Source organism: Agelaius phoeniceus, chromosome 4, assembly GCF_051311805.1.
Source record: "Agelaius phoeniceus isolate bAgePho1 chromosome 4, bAgePho1.hap1, whole genome shotgun sequence".
NCBI classification, from domain to species: domain Eukaryota; kingdom Metazoa; phylum Chordata; class Aves; order Passeriformes; family Icteridae; genus Agelaius; species Agelaius phoeniceus.
Window position 1 is genome coordinate 20,114,100 of NC_135268.1, and position 8,650 is coordinate 20,122,749.

Below are 8,650 nucleotides of genomic sequence, written 5' to 3' on the forward strand. Positions count from 1 at the left end.
GGAAATTACCTTATATCCATACGTTCTCTGCTGGCAATTTTTAATTTTCTATTCTGTCTAATTTTTTTCTCTTGGATGACTTTAACTGTTGCACCAAGTGATCCATAGACACTGTCATGTGTGAGGGACTGAAGAACAGAAAGTCTCAAGTCTGACTCTGTGCCCTGATGTACAGAGATAGCTCAGAAAGGGAAAGATGTTTTGTTCCACTCTGATTTCTGCTTTGTGCCCAAGCAGCTGCCTTCTGGTGCCTCACAGGATATTTTCAGAGTGTGGATATACATCCCTTAAAAACTCGTCTGAGGCTTTGCATCCCCAAGTTTCTTCATAGACACAAATCCTTAGTGAAGATCAAAGAAATATTGGGAGAGGAGAAGTTGTTTTCTCACCCCAGCTCCTGACTCCCTCATTGTCCCGTTCAAAGAGGATTTCATAATTCTCACTGGCATAACATATCCAGGGAACCCCTCTGAAAAGATATCTCAACAGAGAGCGCTGTGTCATCCAAGTGGGCACCCTTATATTTACTTAAGACCTCTAAAAGGATACACTTAAGATGGAGTTTTTATTCTCTGCTGACTACTTCCACCCTCCCCTGCATCTCCCTTTGTATTTCAGCCACTACTGGCTCTGAGGAAACAGGATAATTTATATCTTACTACCTGTAGCAAGTATCAACAGATGCCATCTTAGCAGCAAGAGGCAGCCATGGCATGTCAGCAAGATTTTGAGTCCTTGCACCCTCCCCCATTGGGTAGGTATGGGTTTATAGCTGTCAGAAACTGAGCAGCAAAACCCAGGTTCAGAAAACCCACTGAGAGCCTGAAGGACTGATGCTGGGTGCTTTTTTTTTGCCTGAGCTTGTGTTACTGACCGTACAGTGGAGTTGTGGTGTGTTTAGAAAGCTCACATTTCACTTTCCATCAAATCAGTGCAAATTAATTGAATAATTAATTTTATCACTCTCAAAAACCTTTGAAGAAAGTTTTCAGCCCTTCTAATCCAGTATCAAGCTAAACTTATAGCTTTGTGGTCCGTACTTTTAGGCATTAATTTAGGTATTTCCCTTACATGTTGTCCTGACTTAGCAATGCAAGGAAATATAACATTAGAAGATTCCTTGTCAGAAACTGGCTCCTCTTTTCATTGTCAGAGCTCAGAGAAGGTAAACTTTCTGGGAAGGATGGGCTTGTCTATTGAAGGTATCCTTTTGCAATTCTCAGCTTGTGATTGTCATATTAAAAAAATGGAAATAATGAAAATGCAATATGGTGAAGTTTATAGAATTGGAGCTGCTGCTTAGAATATTTCTTGACTGTTATGACAGTCTTTCTGCTATGCCCATTAAATGTCCTGCGAGCCTCTCCCAAATGACTCCTGTAAAATACACTCATGAACAAAAAGGACTAAAAAATCCCCTACTATGCGGATATCTATTCTTCCAAAATTATTTCTGTTTTTATGACTTGTGCTGTAAGTGTGTTCATTTAGGTGCATTTCTGGAAAGACTTGCAGAATAATGGTGTATCCCATCCCCTGTGTAGTGGCTATCAAACTAGGCTGTGCATTTTCTGTGTTGTCAGACTCTTATTCTCTGATATTCTCCTTGGAGAATTTCTTTGGAGGTAGTTGCTTGCTAAGATATACCAGTGCTGCTCGATTTCAATTTGGTGCACTCTTTGAATGTTCCAGATAACTTGGATTTAAGAATAAAAGTGCATATTCACTTAAGGGTGTAGTTTTTCAAATGGGAACAAAATTAAGGAGGTACTTAATGAAGAGTCTGCTTGGCTGCTTCTACTTTGGTTAAATTGAAATCTCTATTAATACAAGATGCAACTTTAGTACCCACAAAAAATGCGATCATATTGCCGCTTTTGTGGTGTAATTTTTTTTTACTTTCCTAATTACATGGCTTCATACTGGGATTATAAGAAAGAATGCTAACTATCAAGACTTGTAATAAAATTAGAAGTGTTGGTCAACTGCATAATCCATGTTGCTTTTCTATAACCTCTTGCTGTAAAGTCACCAAGGCAGATAAGTAGGGTGATGAGATAAAGTGTATGTTCTGCTATATTAATATAGCTTCAGATAAATCTTTTCTGATTCATGAAATTTTTTTAGTGTAACTCCAAAATAAATTTATTTTATCAGCAAGGCTCAAAAAATAATAATAAAAAATTACTTCTTCCCACTCAGCTGACATCAGTAGATGTGTTTGCCTCACCTAGAATGCTATACGATATTCCAAATTTATTGTGACTGTAAACAACAATTCTGCTTGCTTTATGACTTTCCTGAGCTCCAACAGTAAAACACAATATCTCTATCTGGTTGGAATTATGTGTTATAACAGTTTTATGGTGGGGGGAGTAAAGCTCTGATAAAGATAAAATAGAGTTTTGCTTTTCTGTGTGACCTTGTCATTTGAAAAAACATTGCACTCTAACGAGATATAATTTAAAAGACTTCTGGGAGCAAATTGAGTTTACTGAGATATTTCTGAGAGTAATTACTTACTGTGAGTTGTCAGTGCACTCTGTTACAGTTCCTTTCCTAGCAAATGTAGATATCTGGGACTGTGTAGAATGGATTAAAGCTCCTACCATTAATGTTTGATGGGAGACAGTAGTGAAAAAGATGGATGCTTATATAACTGACATTTCCAGCATTTATGGCCATAGACTAAAATGCCAGGCGCATAATTTCAAGTAAAATGGCAGACCCAACTCAATAATATTTAATGATGTAGTAGACCTTGGCTGGGGAATAGCTAACGGAAGTCATTGCACTGCATTTATCGAATTGTTAAAATGAGTTGAATAATAATTGTGTTTTGCAGGAGTTTTGTTTTAGAAATTTATTTCTGTGATCTGGTACTCCAAAAATAATTTTTTTCTCATTCCAGCAACACAAAATGCAGAAAAATATTTTGAACTAGCTAACTTGATGGCTCGATTTTTACGCTGACTTTATCCTGTGTTTACAGCAGAGAAATATATTCAATAGCTCAGATGCGGTTTGGAAGATTGGGTGAGATTGATTGGACAAGCTAGCGAAAGACAAAATTGCCTTCCAGAAGGATCTCCTTTTAGTGCTGTACTCTTCACAAAGTTGGGCCTCTTTGTCTATCACCACACATCTAGAAATGTTCAGATTCAGATTCTGTGGAGCATTATGCAGTGCAGAGATATTTGTGTGCCAGGACTATGAGATCGCTGATGATGTCAGCAAACAGAAGATTAACTTCTGTACCATTCTGCTAATACTTTAGCCTTGAATAAGCAGAAGGGACTTGAACTGATGGAGAATCTCAAATTGGTAGAGGTCTGTAGGGGTCTTGTTACCAGAGGTCTGTGGCCACAGAATCTCCCATATCTCTTTCCAAGGCAGTGCTCCTCCCTCTCTCAAGGGCACAGAACAAAGGTGGACTTGAGGAAGAAATGTGCATGACCTACCATTTCCAGCCAGAGCCAGAGGACTGTGCAGGCTTTCCAGAGGTTTATAAATTTAAAATGGACAGTATATGCATTCAGGTTCAATGACAACAACAACAAAAAAAAACCTCCTCAAATTCTTACTTTCTGAAAGAGAATTTTTAAAGGATTTTCTCTTTGAAAATCCAAATATCTCAATTTGAGTGTTCTGAGTATTCTACTTTAAAAAAGGGAAAATTTGGAATTGGGCTTCAGCATAGGCTTTACTTTTCTTTTTGTAGCTGTCACTTTAAAGTACCATTTTAATTCTGCTCACCACTGACCAAGCTTTCTCCCCAGCTTTTTTTTCACATAAATTTGTCAAAGCTGCATTACTGTCAGTGGGCCATGACATAGCTCTTAGCAGTACTTAGTAAGTCTTTCTGTTCTGTCAGAAGTAAAACTGAGCCAGGAAATAGCCACACTCCACATCCGAGAAGTGTAGACCAGGTTAACACAAAACTTATGGAGACTTGAGCTTAACTGCAGAATGTCTTAAAATAGTTCAAGCGTGAGAGGAATGGAAAGGCTGTTGTTAATAGATCTCATAGGTAGGGTTGCTATAAACCCCCAAGAAATGGAGTGGTGGAACGTTTCCAGATACTAGAGAAGTTTTAGGGGGCATTTCAAGAGCAATGATTAAGTACTTATTTTTAGCCTTGCTTGTTTGGTACTGAAAGAATCTGTTTGACAATCTGAGCAGTTTCCTAAGCTGGTAAAATTCCTGGGGCAAAGTAAATGGCAGTCATAAGTATAAATTCCTATAAATGGCAAAATTTCCTCTCATTTCAACAGGAATAGGACGTTCATGCAGTATAAATTTCTGAAAATGTAAACTAAACTTCTCTTGTTTCAGAACTGCCTAAAAAAACCCAAAGGAGTTGAAAATTCCCCCCTGGAGAGCATCAGCAGGCACCCAGAATACATCTCCAGGGTCACTTAATTCCCTGGATCCTACCCAACTGCTATTGAAGTTAATTGAAAAAACTCCCATTGCCTTGAAGAGATTTTGGATCTGACTCAAATGGCTCAGTGGCAGCAGATTACAAGAAGGAACCCCACTGTGCAATTCCAGCCATCTGCCTATGGGTGAGCATTTATTGATACAAATGTATTTGCTTGGGCTCTGTCATGAGGCACTTCAGCCCCAATTAGGCAGTATTTCAGAATGAAGGAGAGCTCCCCCTCTCATCCGAGGTCATTGTTATCAGACATCCCTTCGGAGCTGGTGAGCTATAAAATAGCAATACAAGTTTACCCACAGCAATGTCACAAGTTCCTCCTCTGTTCTGTGTGTGTAAAAAGATCAGCTAGTGCTGGGTTAAGCTGGTGTTCAGATCCCTGTGTGTCTGCTTGCATTAGACAGGACAAAATCTCATCATTTCCATCTCAAAACCCATGCTCAGTGATACCGTTGACATTATCAACCTTTTACTAGATCATCTCTGGGCTTAGATAAGAGAGTTGTTGGGAAACAAAGCTGAGTGTAATACATAAAGACTTTCTTATTTAGCCCACACAGCTGTGTGTTGCCCTTTTCATCTAAAACTGGTAAAGAAGGAACATGATGTGTGTAGAAAGCGCATTTGAAGGATGGTTGTCTCAAGCAGTATTGCAACATACCAGAAAACCAAATGAGTTTTGATGTAAAACACAGCCAGAGACTGTGTAAATTGCCCCAGCTGATTAGGAAACAGGGCAGCTGTTAACATCCTGGAATGATGCATGTAACAAAATTGGTGTGGCTTTGGAAGAGAGCAACTGATGGGCCTCACCACGTGCCAGGCCTCAGTGGTGTGCTGTACATACTTTAATCATCAATTACTGCAATGCTGGGGCAACCCACTAACAGCTTAATTATTGTCTGGAGCTCCAGCCCATAGGTGGCTTCTCTAGGCTGTGTAACATAGAAAATCAAATCAGCCAGTGCACAGGCTGGAAGGGACTGTGCTGCAGCCCCTGTCTTGGGGTGTAGCCTCCACTTGAGCTTGTGCTGAAAGCATCTCAAAGTCTTACTCTGTCAAACTCATTCCCTAGTCAGAAAATCCACAGCACAAGCTGAAAAAGACAGGCTTCAATATATTTTGTAGGCTTGGGGCAACTGTGTGGTACCAGAGGAGGCAGATGTAGCAGAAGGCACTTCTGGTTATGAAAGTCTTTTTTCCCAGGATGATGAGTATGAGAGCAACATAAATTTTACACCATGACAAAAATCAGAGCAGGAAGCTCAAAATGGAGTCTCGCCCAACTTACAGAATCTCCCAAGACTCTTTTATTTTATTTCAGTCAGTTTAGTTAAGCCCCTGGGCTCTTCTCCAACCAAGTGTTTGTCTGCCTCTAGATATGAGAATCTGCTACTAATCTTGTTTCTGTCCTGGGCTAGATTGTGTCCTTGATAGGAATTTCCAATATGGATGAGAGATTTTTTTGCTTATATTGGGTTTTTGCTTATATTGGGTTTTTGCTTATATTCTTTAGAAAATATTCAACATCCTTGGTTTTGTCTAAGGAACATTTTTATAAATATGCCTATAAGCAAGAAAGAAATTTCTCTGCTGAAGAGACCCCTTAGTTCAGCTCTGAAAAATGGTTGTGATAAGAATCAGCGTCATGTTAGTTTCAGTTTTACTCTGGACTGCAGCTGCCATACAGTACCAGAGCTTATTGAATCATATAATGATTTGGGTTGGAAGGGACCTTAAAGATCATACAGTTCCAACCCCCCTGCCATGGGCATGGATATCACCCTCCAGATCAGGTTCCTCAGGGCCCCATCCATTCTGGCTTTGAACACTTCCAGGGATGGGGCATCCACAGCTTCTCTGGACAACCTGTTCCAGTGCCTCACCACACTGCAAGAATTTCTTTCTAACACCTAAGTGGAATATCTCCTCCTTTAATTTAAAAACATTCCCATTTTCTTATCACTCTCTGTCCATATAAAAAGTTGCTCTCCCTCTTACTGTAAGACCCCTTTAGATACTGGAAGGCTGCTGTAAGGTTTCTCCAGAGCTTTATCTTCTCCAAGGTGAACAATACCCTTTCTGTCATCTTGTTTCATAGGAGAGGCTCTCCAGCTCACTGATTTTCTCCGTGGCCTGCTCTGGGCTTGCTTCAGCATATTCCTGTCTCTCTTGTGCTGGGGACTCCCAGACATGATGCAATACTTCAGGTTGGGTCTTAAAATGATGGAGCAGAAGGACAGAATGACCTCCCTCAACCTGCTGGCATTGCCTCTTCTGATGCAACCCAGGATGCAGTTGCTTTCTGGGCCAGACACATGCACTGCTGGCTCATGTTGGTTTTCATCCACTAAACCCCCCAAGTCCTTCTCTGCAGAGCTGCTCTCAATGAGTTCTCCCAGTCTGTACTGTCTGGGATTGTCCTGACCCAGCTGCAGCACTCTGCACTCACATGTATTGAACTTCATTGGGTTCTCGTGTGTCCACTTCTCAAGACTGTCCAAGTCCCTCTGGCTGGCGCTCCTTCCTTCTCTTGTGTAAACTGTACCTCTCAGCTTTGTGTTTGTGTCTGCTGCAAATTTGCTAAGGTGGCACTCAATCTCCCTGTCTGTGTCACTGATAAAGGTATAGACAGCACCTACAACAATAGAGCACTTTGGCACACGTGTTGTCACCAGCCTCCACCTGGACATCAAGCTGTTGACCCCGGCTCTCTGGTTTTGTCCATCTGGCCAATTCCATATCCACTGAACAGCCCACCCTTCAAACCTGTGACTCTCCGATTTGGAGATAAGGGTATCATGTGGGACCATGTAAAAGGCCTTATAAATCTGGGTAGATGACATCAGAGTCTTAATCCTGCTAATGAGCTCATCTGCACTGATGACCACCAGGTCCAGTAATGCTTCTCCTCTGGTTGGTTTGTCCAATACCTGGACAAGGTCCTCAACACCCTCTAGAAGTCTCCTGGACTGCTCACAACCAGCTGTGTTGTTCTCCCAGCAGATGTCTGGGTCATTGCTCCTTGGCATCTGTATCAGACGGGCACCTGCACATCCTGAAATCTCATGGCAGTCTCCATGTGTGGCTTGTCTGGGTTGTTTTCTAGGGAAATGTAGTACAAAGCAGAAAACTAAGAGTTTTCTGGCATGCTGGCCAGCAAATCAAAATTACTAACTAAATTTCCCTTCAAGATAATAGATTGGAGTAGCTTGCCCATTGTAGTAAAATGCCCAGTTAATCTGAGAGCCAAACAGATGGGAAGTTTTGAGAAGGTAGGAGAGAAAAGGAGATAATAGAAGCTGCAGCTCCATATACAAGATCTGGTCTGAAATAACAGCTATAAATGGAAATTATTCACAGGATATTGCCCATATGCTTCCCAAACCTGTGTCCAGACCACAGTGTTTTCAATTACTTCCCCAAATACCGTCACATCTTTTCTAGTGCTGTATCTGAAGGGGGTTTTGAACATGAAGCTGGGCCAGCAGTAAGATTAATTTCAATATTAAAAGCTGATGATTTTTCACAAAGGTGTGCAGCAGCACCAGACCAGCACAGCTGCTGCTCTCTCCATGGCCAGGCAGCAGGAGCAGGTTTCCTGTCCTTCCATAGCTGGGGATCTCATCCAGCCCACAGCAGCCTTGCCAGGGACACTGGCAGTGCACACACACCTGCTCTCCTGGTGAAAGAAGAAACATCGAATGCTCACCTTCAGAGCCTTCTCCTGGTCTCCCCATTCCAGTTATGTCTCCTTCCTGTGGCTCAAGTGACTCCATACTCCCTACTCCATTCTCATCAGCCAGCTGCTTACAAGATGCCAAGGTTTTAAGTGGTTCTTTAGATTTAGCTTGACTAACTGCTTTGATGGATGCTTTTGAACATCTTGGCATTAAGGACATAAACCCCTCTCCTTGTAACCAATTTCTGGCACTTTAAGGACTTGTTTGGCTGTCCCTCCTTCCTTAAAATCTCTTGGATCTCATCTTCCATCCCTGTGTTTACTTGGGGGATTTTTTGCCCTTTTGTACATATGCTTCCCACTGCTGGAAGCAAAGAAAAATGGCTGCATTGTGTGGCCCCCCCCCTCAAACACTGAGGGTATACAGGAACATGAAGGCAGCTTGAGAAGAATAGGGCTTTCTCACATTGAGAAAAATTGAGGATGTGACAGACTCATCTTCTGCCTTCTGTTCTGTTGAAATCCCT